The sequence below is a fragment of the Orbicella faveolata genome, unplaced genomic scaffold, assembly GCF_042242905.1.
Source record: "Orbicella faveolata isolate gen_17 unplaced genomic scaffold, um_ofav_v1 contig_12, whole genome shotgun sequence".
Classification (NCBI taxonomy): domain Eukaryota; kingdom Metazoa; phylum Cnidaria; class Anthozoa; order Scleractinia; family Merulinidae; genus Orbicella; species Orbicella faveolata.
This window is the reverse complement of record NW_028301539.1, coordinates 21,816,622-21,830,680: the sequence shown is the minus strand read 5'-3', so window position 1 is coordinate 21,830,680 and position 14,059 is coordinate 21,816,622. Positions and strand designations below refer to the sequence as shown.

At 39.1% G+C, this 14,059-nt stretch overlaps 1 long non-coding RNA gene and 1 pseudogene across 1 annotated transcript; both read right to left on the bottom strand.

Annotated features, from left to right (window-relative positions):
- Positions 1–1,739: 1,739 nt before the first annotated feature.
- Positions 1,740–3,347, bottom strand: LOC149117184 (uncharacterized). Its single transcript, XR_016204198.1, has 3 exons — positions 3,103–3,347; positions 2,374–2,438; positions 1,740–1,845 (listed from the first exon to the last, which is right to left on the bottom strand). It is a non-coding gene; the product is annotated as an uncharacterized LOC149117184 (long non-coding RNA).
- A 2,463-nt stretch (positions 3,348–5,810) lies between these two features.
- LOC149117183 (uncharacterized) lies at positions 5,811–8,988 on the bottom strand (annotated as a pseudogene).
- Between the last annotated feature and the right edge of the window lie 5,071 nt (positions 8,989–14,059).

The window sequence follows — 14,059 nt, the reverse complement described above, 5'->3', positions numbered from 1 at the left end:
GTTGAAGGTCATTCAAGGTCACCTAGATTGGTCACGAGTGCATGGCCACCCTCCAAATCGACTAAAAGATTGACCATTTTATCTTTTTCTGATATACAAATGCTTCGAAAGTACATCAAAGTTAAGTATATCACCCTTCCAAAGCACGAAACAATATGAATTTGGTCAAAATCTCCTAAATTTTAAGTTGTTTGCTCCTTTAGAAATCACGCGATTAATCTGCATCCCAATGTAAAAACCAACATGGCGGCCAGCGCTACCGTGAATACACGCCAATGAAGGTCATTCAAGGTCACTCGAATTGGACCCGGGTACGAAAGCTATAGTTGAAATCCACGAAATTGCAACAAATAGTTTAATCCCATAGTATAAATAAGGATTTCAATCATCACTGCATTCTTTCAACTAAAGCAAAAAAAGATTTTTTGAAGCCGTGCAATTGTATTCTTTCCCCTTGTTCATAGTGTAATGACGACGTAACCATTATGAACGACAAGATTTTAAAATCATTAAATATAATTATTCGGACCAAAATTTGAAATCTGGATGCCTTCAGACGTCGTTTTTTTCATGACTGCTGGCTTGTCTTAAAAAAAAAGACTCGCTTCAACTAATAACACTTTTAAAGAGCCTTTCTCAAGATTCTTTAAAAACATGGAGCCTGATTGAATTAAGAAGGAATCAACCAGAATTTGAACAACAAAAAATGGACAAAGAATTTGTACCGAAATCATTTACATCATTTCGCAAACTTTTGTGCGACTGTGTTAAATATCTCCTCAAAAAAATCATTTCTAACAACACCAAATGTTACATATGAAACACTTGAAAGTAGTGGTGAAATTCAGGCAACTATTTATATCTCTAGCTTTAAGAAAATGTAAAAATGACTGTAAAATACCTAAAGTTATTCTGGGACAAGGTTTTTGTCCACTAAAAGCTGAAATTGGTCAATTTCCTATCGGATTTCGTCTTAATCATGTTCAAACGCAACTCCCGACAAAAATGATCTGTGTAAATGAAATATCGTCGATCTCAGATGTTTTTACAATCAAGAGGACTGTAGTACCACTTGATTGCAATTTCGGACTCCGAGTCTGCAGTTTTCGAGTCAAGATTGCTAAGAAAATAATTGTGTCACGAGGGTGCGTCCGCTTTCAGAATACTTCCAAGTGGGTGGATAAGAAAACTAGAAAACTTTACGAATGTGTCAACGAAGATCTGCCAGAATTAAAGTATACTTGATCCTCCCGACTACGCACCGTATGTGATCAACACAACATATACATGAGAACGATGAACTCACTATTGCCGAATGTGCTCAGCAGGACATCTCCGACGACTCAGTTGAATTCATCAAGGGCCTCGTCATTGCAATAACAGTCTATAGAGAGATTAAAAAACAACATAAGTATTGAAGTTATTCGTAAAGAGGACAACGACATCCCTATAAAGTTAACCTTACTGAGAACGTGAAAACAAAGAATTCTCCGACACTTTCTGACTGTAAGTGGCTAGCAACAGTCTATAACACTATCCAACACAACTGTCATTAGCATGTAAAGGTGCAATGTTTGCAAAGTTTATAAGGGAGTTCTAATCAGGTTGTGGTTCGTCCACGTATTATTTACGTTAGATTTTAAACAAGAGAAAACAAAATCACAAACGAGGTAAAATGGTTTCCACGCAACTCTAAACCCTCATAACTCGCTTTGTAAGAGGTATATAGTAGTGTAAGGAAAATAAACATACCATGATCAAGCCGCCAATAAGATCAAGTTTCTTCAAATAATGTTGTCATGGGCACCGTGGCCTCTGGAGTCTCAGTATTGCAGCGTCTCTTTTCTGGAAGAAATTAAAAGGAAAAAAGTTAGTATTTATAAAATAAATGACTTAGGCTTACATGTATTTACAAGTGATTGAAAAATGCAACCTCTTTTGGTAGCAAATTCCGGGAAAGTCCTATGGAGCCAGGGATTCGAAATTAATGTTTAACTGTTATGTGTCAAACACGGAAAGATTGGAGTGGTTTGAACTGACGGAGGAGTATAGACCAATGATATGACAAGACTTTAAGTGACTAAGAATCTAATTGGTAGGTGTATTACTAAATTCTCAGTTGAGCCGGTGACTGTGAACAATTTCTTGTCACGTTATATTAGATAATCAATTTTGAAATCGTTGTACTTATATTTATAGCCAAGTCCTGGCTAATCCTCGCGATAACCGCTTCATTGCCAACATGACTATAATCAAAATCATAACAAGAAGCAGATATTATTTCTATGTGACACTGCATTATAAGCAATGTATGGCAATTTAAGAAGAATTAACATTTAATAATCAAGCAAGTAACCAACCAGATTAACTGACCTGAGCAAACCTTGTCATGGCTGGTCTCACGAAAGTCGGTGCTGCAGCTATACGAACATCTCTTCCTGGAAAAAAAAGACGAGATCAAATAAATTAAGTGTTTAATTTACACTACTTAGGTTCATTCATAGCTACTTCCCTGTGTTTAAGAATGCAACCTCTTTGGTACCAAATCCTTGAAAGATCTTTGTTGCCAGGGATTCGAGATAAATTTCTAACTAAGATGTGAAATGAGGGATTCAAATGCGAAAAACGGCAACGAATTGAACAGATGGAGGAGAAACCATCAACGACAAGAGAAAACCTACAATTAATACATTCTCAGTTGAGCCGGTGAATATGAACAATTCTTTGTCACTTTTCGGCCATAAAACACTTTAAATCCCCTGATAAACTGCATGAATATTTTGTCAAGTACAATTGGTAACTGCAGATTAACAAGGTATAGCAAAAACTGAACACGAACTAAAGTTGTACAGTTCTACAGCTTTCAACCAATTGAACTGACGGACGGACGGACAGTGGAGAAATTATAAACGATCGAAAAAGAAAAAGGCACAATATAATAACGACACTGTCACTTCAGCCGGTGAATATGAAAGGGAAAAGTGCTGCAATTGTTGCTTCAAACCCTTATCAGGTTTTCTACATTTGTCGAGCTATGCCAAAGTATCTCCAGAAAATACAGTGTTGCGTTTGCGTGTAGTTCTTAACTTGAGAAAAACTCACCGAGAAAGCGCCTTCGAATCTGTGGTTCCTGCGAACGATAAATTACGGTCACTTCAACCATGTGTTGCAAAATCTCTCGAAGGAGAGTTCATATTCCATGTATTTGTGCTTCGTAACAGCTTCTACAGATGGAAGGACATATCCCTCGCGGAATGATAGTAGACTTAAAAGCAATGAAAGCCTAAGAAGAGAAAAGACAAGTCCTTCTTGCTGAAGTTCCGAACGTTAGCGTACGACCGACGAGCACATGTATAATTTGCAATGTAAATTCTTGACTCTTTGCAGCCACGCACTGCGTGGTTCTTTCATTGCGACGTTTTGATTGGATGACTTGCTAATTTTAATTTAGGCGGGATGTTTAAAGACTATTTTTGAAGTTTTTAAACTGGGTCGGAGAGAAATAGATAGGCAGAATGTCCCGGTAAAGTACGGGTGGTGTATTATGTATCCCAAAAAGCAAACACAATCCTCGGACGGACGTACAAAAACTTATAAGCTCAAAACCTTTACCGTGTGCTGAGGGAAGGGATGTGGAATCTCCCCCTGGCTTTGATTTCTGATAAAAAAAAAACATCAAAACTATTTTGCATTTAGTAAGATCTCTGAATGGCGGTCATTCGCGCAGACCCAGTAGCAGATCTGTTGGCAGATAGTCCATCGAGTCGGATGGAAGTCAAAGAGTGAGACCAGTGTTTCGGGGATATGGGCATGTCATCGCATAGTCTAAGATGTGGCACTGGAACACCATTTCGGGCCCCGAGGGATGTAAATTTGACCAACTGAAACTTCTAAATGTCTTATTATAATGTCCAGAGGGTTAGCCGTGGCAGGATGTTGAAGTTACATTAACTCACTTAAGGTACTATATCCCTCCCTTCCATCATCAACATGTTAAATACTTAAATAATGAGATGCATTTACCTGAGGTCGTTTCTGGGTTCAACACAAAGAGAAAAGGCATAATATGGAGTAAAAATGGCTAAGGGCAAAGGCCCAAAGTCGCGTTTATTAAAATATGGACATTTCGTTTCTCCAAATATATACAATAAATAGCTTCCCAGAAAGGCGAGGGCAAAAACACGCAAACTCTATAATCTAGATCGTAATACCTAGTCAGTGGTTGGAAAAAAAAAAGGGCGGAGATGGGCAAAAAAGAAAGCGTCTTTAAGAGAAAGCATCGTCACTTGATGAAAGTGATGATGCGAAATCGATAACTGCCTCAATGTCACTAATGGTTCTAGCCCACAGGGGATAATATGATAATGCACCATCCTTGACCCCTACTTCACAACCCGGATGTTGTCACGCAACCTGCTTCAAATAAGTAATAACTGACAAATAGGTAATAACTGACTTACATTTAGTACACAATTCAATTCGAAAAGAAGGCATGAAAATCCTATTTGCCAGCAAATATTCCGTTCATTCAACCATTATTGCCTGATCAACTTGCCTCTCACAATTAAAGCTCGGAAATGAGGTCTTCGCCTGAGTGTTCTAAAATCGCTGTCTTTTTTTTCTTAACTGCTGATTAATTTGAACCACACGAAGTACAACACGTTTCAAAACTCAAGTTAAGCTTATTTCACAAATGGCGTCTTGCTTCCTCTGCCATGGTTAGTCTTCTTTCGTTCCCAGTTTCTTTCGGTCAAGGAAATAAGCACGTCACGGAACAATTTCGAGGGAAAGAGAGCAAGGCGGGATCACGTTATTTAATCTCCATGTCGCATTAGGCCGTCAGACCTCGTGTCTACGTTTCTCTTTCTTTCTCTTTTTTTTTCCTGTTTCTCGCTCTACTGGTAACGAGGAATCGACAAACCCTTGTACGTATAGCCAAAGCAGTAGTATGAGCCACCTCAAAGGGTGTGAAAGGGTACGTTTTCTGGCAAGAGTTCGTCGAGCCCCATTTCAGGACGGTTTTATCTATACACGGGACCCTCCTAAATACACGATTTGGATTATAGATCTGGTCCACGATCGCTTGGATCACAGGGTGTCAAAAGAACGATGAATGTACTTTGGGTAACGATTCATCACTTCCTTTGATGCGTAGTGATCCAAACTATCTTGGATCACAGGTCCTATTCCCAGTCATAAAAAAGGAACGCACTCTAAAATAGTGTTACAGATTCGGCATTTTTTTCTGGAAAAATGTATATATTTAATGATGATTCCAGGTGCGCAAGGTGGATGTGATATGATAGACAGCCAATGAGGCTAGTAGCTGGCTGTAATCATCTCATATCCAACAAGCGCTAGGGGAATATTTGTTTCATTAAACAAATATGGAAAACTAAAATAAAATAAAGATAACAAGACGCTGAAAAAGCTTTTACTTCATCATAGTCAATTCTCTTCAATAGGGTGTGGAAAATCAATATTTTTATCTGAAGTAGATAAGTTTTTAGTATATTTTGACATGAGCTCGAGCACAAAACCCAGATATCGGTCACTGACCATGATAGTAATATTTCTTGCAGCGTATCGAGGCGGCCACGATTCTGACCCACTGATGGGCTTGCATCTGCACGATGGCCAAATCTTTCCACAAATACCTAGTTTCCTGTGTATCCCTTACTTTGGTCGTCACGTAATGCTTCTCTATATCGTGCAACAATTTCTTCCCTAACAGTAATCCTAGCGGGAACCCATACACTAGAGCTCTGATTGTAAAACAGTCATTTTCACACAAGAAAGAAAGACAATACTCACATGATGTTTATACTTTTATTCGAATTATTACAGATCAGTGAAAATGTGTGAAATGTAACTGCGTATAAAGTACACGATATAGAGTGGAATTCAAAAAGCGTTGATTGATGTAAATCTACTGTTTTTATTCTTTCATTGTGCATTGGTATTTTGCTTTCTGGCGGCTCGCCTGCCACATCTTCTTTCCCCTTTTCGCAATAGTAACCTCTCAAATTACTAACTGAGTTAGTGGGACCATTTGGCTTTGACGGACATGGAACGCACCGTTTATCCCTCCATTCTGGCCGATATGTATTACCAGTACAGCAACCAAAGGCAGTTTCGTCTCTGTGATGCCACAAAACTCGCCTTTTTGTCAGATTAGGATTTGGGAGAAAACGAAGCTTTACTTTTGCAATCATCAGGAGATTAGTGGCAGGATTTGGAGCATTCCATGTTAAGTCTATTTCTCCAGACTCCACGGTGTACCTAATCTTCCATGTTGATAGAATGGTGGGCATGATACTTTTGGTGATTGGAGGTACGCGGGTATTGGTGTCGCAGATCTTGGGGAGATTGTCACAGAGGCTGTATGGATTTGACGCTTCTTTTCCGTTTGGGCATCGATCATAACCTTGAGTGTATATTGTTAGGTAGTTACTGTCCTGAAATGGTAAGTTGTACACGACGTTAGATGTTTCACTAAATTAACTTCCCGCCACTGAAGTCAACTCAATGCGGGTTCTAGAGTGCTGTTTTTCATTTCCTGTTTTGTACTTTTTCAGTGGAAGATAGAACTTGAAACTTTCTACATAGGGTGCTAAGAACTCTTCACCGGCCAACCAGTTGTATTTCCTTAACCAGGATCTTTGTGCCGGTAACCGAAAAGTGACAGAATTGCCTTTTGCCAAAGAAGGCAGATTAATATAACCTGTATCGCCATTAAATTGGGGACGAGTTGGAATGTAAACAAATCTTTCATCAACATCGTATGTAGTATCGGGATTACAAGCAATGATGTTGTCTATATCTTCGTTCGTAAAAAATCCAGTGGGTAAACAAATTGTGGTTTTCGTTCCCTGGCTTACGCTACAATCAGTGATTTTCTCGCCCTGGTTGAGGTACTCCAGTTTGTCACAATACAAGCTTGCATGTGACTGAAACCGATATTGCGTCATAAAGAAACCCAGCATAAGCTGACTAGCATCCAGAGGGTCATTTGACACTGTTATGGATTGTGATAACTTTTTCGCGACATTACCACGGACAACGCGAGCCAATGCATCGACAAGATCAAACTGGAAGTCGAATATGTTTTCTCTTAACGCAGCAAATTCAGCTAGAGTTCCTTCTAATCTTTCACACAGCAGCATCCCTCCTACCACGCCTTGGCTTACAGACGCAAAGACACCTTGTGCACCAAACAACAGATCACAAGTCGACCCCTTAAACGCGGCCCAAAGAGCGTCGTTTTGAGCCAAACGAGCCTTACTGACCTTTGGAGTATAATCGCCATAACCCTTTATGAACTTATCAGCATCAAAACCAATTTCTTCAATCTTGTTCTTCTTAATGGCTTCTACCATGTCGTTTAAGTTTGAAATCTGATCTGCGTTATCTTTGAAGTCTTTGGCCAAGCCCGACATATCTTCGTATACACCCTTTAGATTAGCGATGAGAGCGGAACCTCTTGCAAGTTCTTGCAAGGATCTTGCAACTCAGTCTGCTGTTTGCTCGTAGATGTCACCAGCCTCTACTCCGCCAAAGATCACTTTTAATAGATTTGCGTGTTCTGCAATCTTTAACCCCAGAATAGTGCTTTCTTCAATTACTTGAGCAGCTTGCGTAACCAGCAGTGCGGTCATGGCATTTTTTATGTCTTTTTCCACCTTTGCAGACAGTGTTTTAGCCTTGCCATCAAATTCTTTCAATTTATCCGTCAGGAATGTAACGTCAGCTTCGGCAATAGCTTGATCGTATTTTGCAAGACCGTGAAAGTACTTTGAAATACCTTTAACAGCAGTTTGTAAGTTTTCGTCAAGACTTCGGATATTCCCGAGAAGATTTATGTGTTCTAAAGCGTCTGCCTTGAGCTCGAGCATTTTTGCATGATCAATTCTCGAATATAATCGCAAATTACGCGTCGGTGGAGGATTAATTCGGTCCCGCTTGATTTTTTTTAAAGACTCGAAGGCTTTGAAAATGCTTCCAACAGCACACATATCCTCCGCTTGGAGATCGATACAGGCTAAAGATACGAAACTGATAGCGTTTTTTCTCTCCTCCACCAGTGACATGGCATTGTTTAGATTGGAAAAAGCTTTTTCCTTAGCTGCTTTTCTAAAAAAATCTCCCCAGTAAAAAGTACTCCCATAGGCCATAACCAAGTTTGCCATGTTTTCAATCTCTTTGAGGTCTGTCGTCAACACCGACTTCGCGGGTCTTCCAAGAGAATTGCTACAAAAGCTCTTTGCTATGAAAGCAATGATTTTGTACCAAAGCAAGGCACCCATCATCGGAAGCGCTTTCGCCACGTCACAGCGATTGTCCTTTGTACAAGCATCTTTTGTAGTTGTACCATCCGAGTCACCATACGGGTGAAGTGTTTGGGCTCCAGCGCACTTCTTAATGTTACTGCAAATTTTATCCGTTGAAAAGACGAAAGTGTCTTGCTTCTCTAGATCTTCCTTAATCGGAGAACACATGGCATTTACGGGTATGGTGCTGTCAACTCGTTTTGATTGGGGAGGTGAGAGAAGAGTGGTGATGCAGCCATAGTCGTAATGTGCTGTTAGTGTCCTTAAGATGAATCCAAGTCCACGTTTGTCATAGTTTGCCTTCAGCTTTTTACTCAGAAAAAACTTGGTTACAATGGGTTCCTCGGGTTGCTGCAAAAGTCCTTGAAGCAATATGCGGTCTGTTTCCACGGTGGACAGGTTAAGGTTACCGATCCCTGCAAGTTGAGCAGAAACTTTTCCGAGAACGTCAAGAAGGCCTTCAACATTTTGTGCATTTGGCTCATTCTTTACCTTGTCAAGCTTTTCGATGTATGAATCTCTCGCTTGAAGAACGTCTTGCGACCTTTTGGCCCATTTGGGATCCCTCTTTGTCGCATTCACACCGGACAATATTACGAGGACAAAGATGGTACCCTTAACGATAATCATCCTCGAACGCTCTCAATATCTTCAGATTTTCTCTAAAAATTTACATAACAAAGTTTGAGTTAGCGTGATTAGGCGCTGCGCATAGATTGTACATGAGAGTTTTAACATAGAACGAAACGCAAGCATGACGTTCGCGTAGAGAACACGAATGTGCAAATTGTCCACTTTGTACATATCTACCACGCTGCCTATCCAATTTCAATGTTAAACCACTGCATTTGAAAGGTTTGCTTTCCATTGTTTTTAAAAAAAAAGATATACTGTAGCATGAGGGACAATGGTCAAAAAAGAAGTAGTAAACGTTTCTCCGGTTTATCTGTCAAAGGTGGGTAAATTTTCTATTGCAAAACTGCCCTTCGTGACTTGATCGCCCGTTAAAAGTCAAAGTAGTCTTCTTGCGCAAATTGCTAAAGGCCTTTGCCATCACAACCAAGGCCAGTTTTAAGATATGATCCAAATTACTGCTTTCATGTGCGAAACACAATGTCCAAGAATAATTTGTGAAAGAAGTCGAATTTATAAAAGTTCCTAAAGGGGACTACAAAATCGAAGGTTCGCTTAGTCATCTGAAAATGACCCAATTTATGAAAAATTATTTTTTGAACGCCTAAAACGTAGACAAAACAAATCTAAATCATATTGACGATTAGCTCAAAAAAATGATTAAAACATAAACTATGTGAATATGAAATCCAGGCAAGTTTCAAAATTTCTGCTCTTACTTGTTGAAAATGCTCAATTTTGCATAAATTTGATCAACGATCTTGGTTGCTCGACCGGTAGAACTCGCCTGAACTTTCAAGGCATATTTCTCAAAATAGTTTACGAAAATTGTCTTTATTTTATTTAACAAGAACCTCTCTTTACTTTTTTGTGTTGAACTGTACTCTACCATCCACTCATTCACTATAAAGACTACTTGTGCTTATTTAGTCATATTGTAATCTGTGTACTGTAGTTAACTGAGTAGAGTTTAATAAATAAATTTCATTTCTTTTTTTGTCTGTTTTCGATTTGGAGAAAAGAAACAAAAGGGAAGAAAACACGTAAGGGATGGTCTGATCACCATGCACAAGTAAAAGTGTACCCGTAGCCTGCAAACCTTTCACCAAGATCACATTAAGGAATTCAGCACCTCTGATCTGGTGCAATATTCAAGGCCAATGCGAGCAATGTCATGATGAACCAAGAGTCACTCGGATACGCGACTGACAAAATGTTGTAGTGTGAAAACAAATTTTATCGTTTTAGAAAGGTATTTCTGCGGCACAGAGGAAGGCCAAAGAACACCTGGCGGAGGACTGTGACCGCAGACCTCAAAGAGCTTGGTTTGCTCTGGGCGGAGGCTGAAAAGATCGCCGGGAACCGTGAGAAGTAGAGAGCTAATGTCGTGATGACCTTATGTCCCAATCGGGACGATGAGGATGAGTGATAGGGGATTTTAGGCCTTTCATTAGCCAGTTAGTGCCCTTAGTGAGGATGGATCATTTAAACTGGTGTTTTTCAGAAACATAGAGCCCCAAAAGTGGTAACAGTCGCGTCACTTACAACAGGTTTGGACTTTCCTGCTTTTAGAAGCAAAATGTTATGAGTATGTTGCACTCGGGTACCTTCTCCATGTACATACAAATAAGACTTTGCTATTTTTAAGAGTTCAGCGAATCAGTTTCTTCAGCAGCACCGATTGAAAAGGAGGCACATAGGATTGTTTTTAAAGAACTAAACTTAAATTTATGTTAAGACGACGGAACTGGGGGCGTTGAGGATGGCTTGGTCAGAAGGTCACTTTGTCACTCAGCTAGCAATTTAGTTTGAAATTTCACCCACTATCTAAATTACCCCAAACCCTTACTCCAAGCGGCTCACCATTTGGCTGTTTACAACTTTTAGTCACCTAAATCGTTATTTCCAGTTGATAATGAACGTTGCACTCAGAACTATTGAATCATTTCTCGTTAGACAGTTTGGAGCCCCTTTTTGATTGGCATCATTTCCATGGGTTGTAAATTAATTCCAGTCATTAATTTTCTATCCACCTCATATATAAGGCCGGAAAATTAACATACCTCATAGAAATTCTAAGCAGCCACAGGGAAAAAGTACTGGGGGTCCATCATCTCTCGGGGATTACGACATGCAACGTTAGTGAAATAAAACGCTAGGCTGATCAGAAAAGTCAACTTTAGTTTTTAGAGAAATACGTTTTTCCGTAGTGATCTATTATAGCAATTCCATCGCCCTCCCTTTTGAACATAGGTTATTATCCGCTTGATATTATTTGTCTCGATAAATGTAGCTTTCCGCTGAAATTGTAAAAATAAATAAATAAATAAACAAGAGTCACATAAAGGATACTATAGCGTTACTAAGGAAAAGAAAAAAGAGTACTTCTCTAGGTAAACGTTGTACGTGCTTTAAAATGAGGATTGAAATTAATTGCTATAAGATTAAGTCTTATTTCGTGTTTTGAAGCAGTACAAAATGTGACCAAAAAATTATATCAAAAGTGACAGTCTCTAAGGAAGAGGTACTTTGTTTTCATATTATTGACAGAAAGCTAAACTCTTGTTTTCAAGGAATTCTTCGCCTGATGGAGTAGAAGTTATTTTTCATTCGCCGGTAGATCGATTGTAGCTTCAAGAAACATTCAACTAGAGAACTTTTCCCCGCATTGCATAATTTTTGGTCGAACATTACTACAAATATATTAACAGTAGAATTTCCAAGTTTGATCGGTAAATTCAGCCACATGAATCCCTAACGCTTTTTACTTTCTGAGAAAATAACTGTAGTTTTCCACTCCCTTATCTTTTTAGTTACTCGCTTAACGAGAAATGCGAACATTTTGCAAGAAAATTGCAAGTTCAACAACAGAAAAGATGGATGATCAAATAGGTTATTCTTTTAAATACGTTACTTTCAAAAGGCAATGGTTAGTTCCCCAAAACACTCCGCTGCTAATAAGCTATCGTGCCACTACGATGGCCACCAACATCTACGAATGCAACGTTACTGCCAAAATGAACCCTAACCTAAATAAAATTTTCTGTTCTTCTTTGACCTGAAAAATTACCTAATTGCAATTACAGGTAGGTCACTTATGTCATATTCAAATCTTCCAAGTTTTGTTTCTTTGTTCCATACTGGTGGCAAGAAAGTGGCTAAGTCAAAATGTCGGTTACTCAGTTTACTGCTAATTAAAGAATCGTCAAGTACGTTTTGAACTAAAATTCCCACATTAAATTTTTTAACAAGCAAAAATATTGTTTCATTTTGATCGTCTTTTTGCTGTTTATGCCTCGGCCTTCATCTCAGAATTTCTAGTTACTGATGATCGATTTTGGGCTAAAATATTTATCCTGGTACGCATCAAGAGACATGAGTAGTAATTATCGTTCTTTAATTTCAATTTTGTGCTAGTTGTGTTTAATTTTCGATGTATTGATTGATCTTGGGTGAATGCTAGTGTGTCTCACGCACAATGAAATTCCTAAGAAAAACCTTGCTGTACATCAATGAATGCGATCTTCATAGCCGGCTCTTTTTAGTATTGTTTGCAACACACTGACTCTCCGTTCTCAAAATTCCCATTAGAAACTTACAATCATTAATTTTATCGTCATCTTTTTAAACTACCATCAGGATGTCTTATTGTCTTTTCTCTCTCACACACTCTCTCACTCTCAAAGCCAGTACTACATATCCAGGAGAGGAGTGTTTGATAACCCAAGAAGAAAATATCGTAAAACGGCTGAGGTTCAACCGATATCTTAGCCTTGCTTTTATACTGGTAGATGAAACCCTGCCTCTTATATTGGTAAATGTGGTAAGTGAAGAATTACCTGGAAACGATAATCAACAAAATTGACATAATTCCAAATAGCGCGATCAGTCTTTTATTCTTCTTTTATCCACCTAGGAATTATTCAATCATATACACGCGACTATTTGAAAATTTGTGAGCAGGAATTCTCAAGAGTATCATCACATGGTTTGAAATGGGGCAACAAACCGCCCAAACTAAAAAGTCTATTATTCAGTGTTCTCATACGGAGTTCTCTAAAAAGACGAGTAACGATGAAACGGGGGAATTTAACCGCGACAGAAGCAATTTTGTAGTTGAAACGATACTCTGCATCAAAGACCCAAGTGACTCTTACTTTAAACACTCTGTGGGACTGATGACACTGTACAAAGGAAAAAGGATTCATATTCATTTTCAAAGGAATATTTCTCTCTGTTTTTCTCCACTGAATATCCACAGGAATGTCTAAGAAATGGGTTTTCGATTTTCTCCGAAATGACATTCTCTTTAGAATAGCTGGACAGCCAATCTTCTTGTACCCGTATAGTTCTTTTATGGTCATTGTCGCATTCGTGGTCACTACAGGGTATGCACAACAAAGACTTTTGATTAAATTCGCAGAACCTTAACTTCACAAAGTCAATTAGCTTGCATTGACATATTTCTAGTTGATCTCAATATTCTACCTGGGGCCCACGTTTCCTTAACCGCATTTAAATAGCAAGTTAGTTTCATTCAATCCTTATCCAGATTACGACTGTATTATTGTAAGCTATTTTAATTTTTTTTTCTTCCATTTTCCTGTCTCTATCAACTGCACCAGAGCTTCCTGAAGTGCTGATATCATAGCGGAGCTCCGGCGGAGCCCCATACCCATATAGGGAAGAAAAGGAAACCCATGAATTGATTTTCTCATGGTTATCATGGCTAGCGGTATTGCTCGTGGGCGCGTACGCACGACGGCGACGACGACGACGGAGTCGCGCAAGATGGCGGTCATACTCCAGCTAATAGGTTGACAGAGACATGCACCCTCAGTTGGTAGCGTGTGAATGCCATTTTTCTTGGCGGGATTTTTAAAGAAAAACGATAGCGGAGGTTGATTTAATATTTTTAAGACAGGGTTGCGCTGAAGCAAAGGACAGAAAGCAAGAATTAACAGGCAAAGAAGTAGCGAAGAAGATCGCGAAAAAGACTGAGCGGGCCAGCGCTGGGGAAGGAGGCGAAACAGTACTGAACAATGCCGTGAATTATAGCTAGTCAAGGGCTAGAGAAAGGAGGTGAAATAATACCG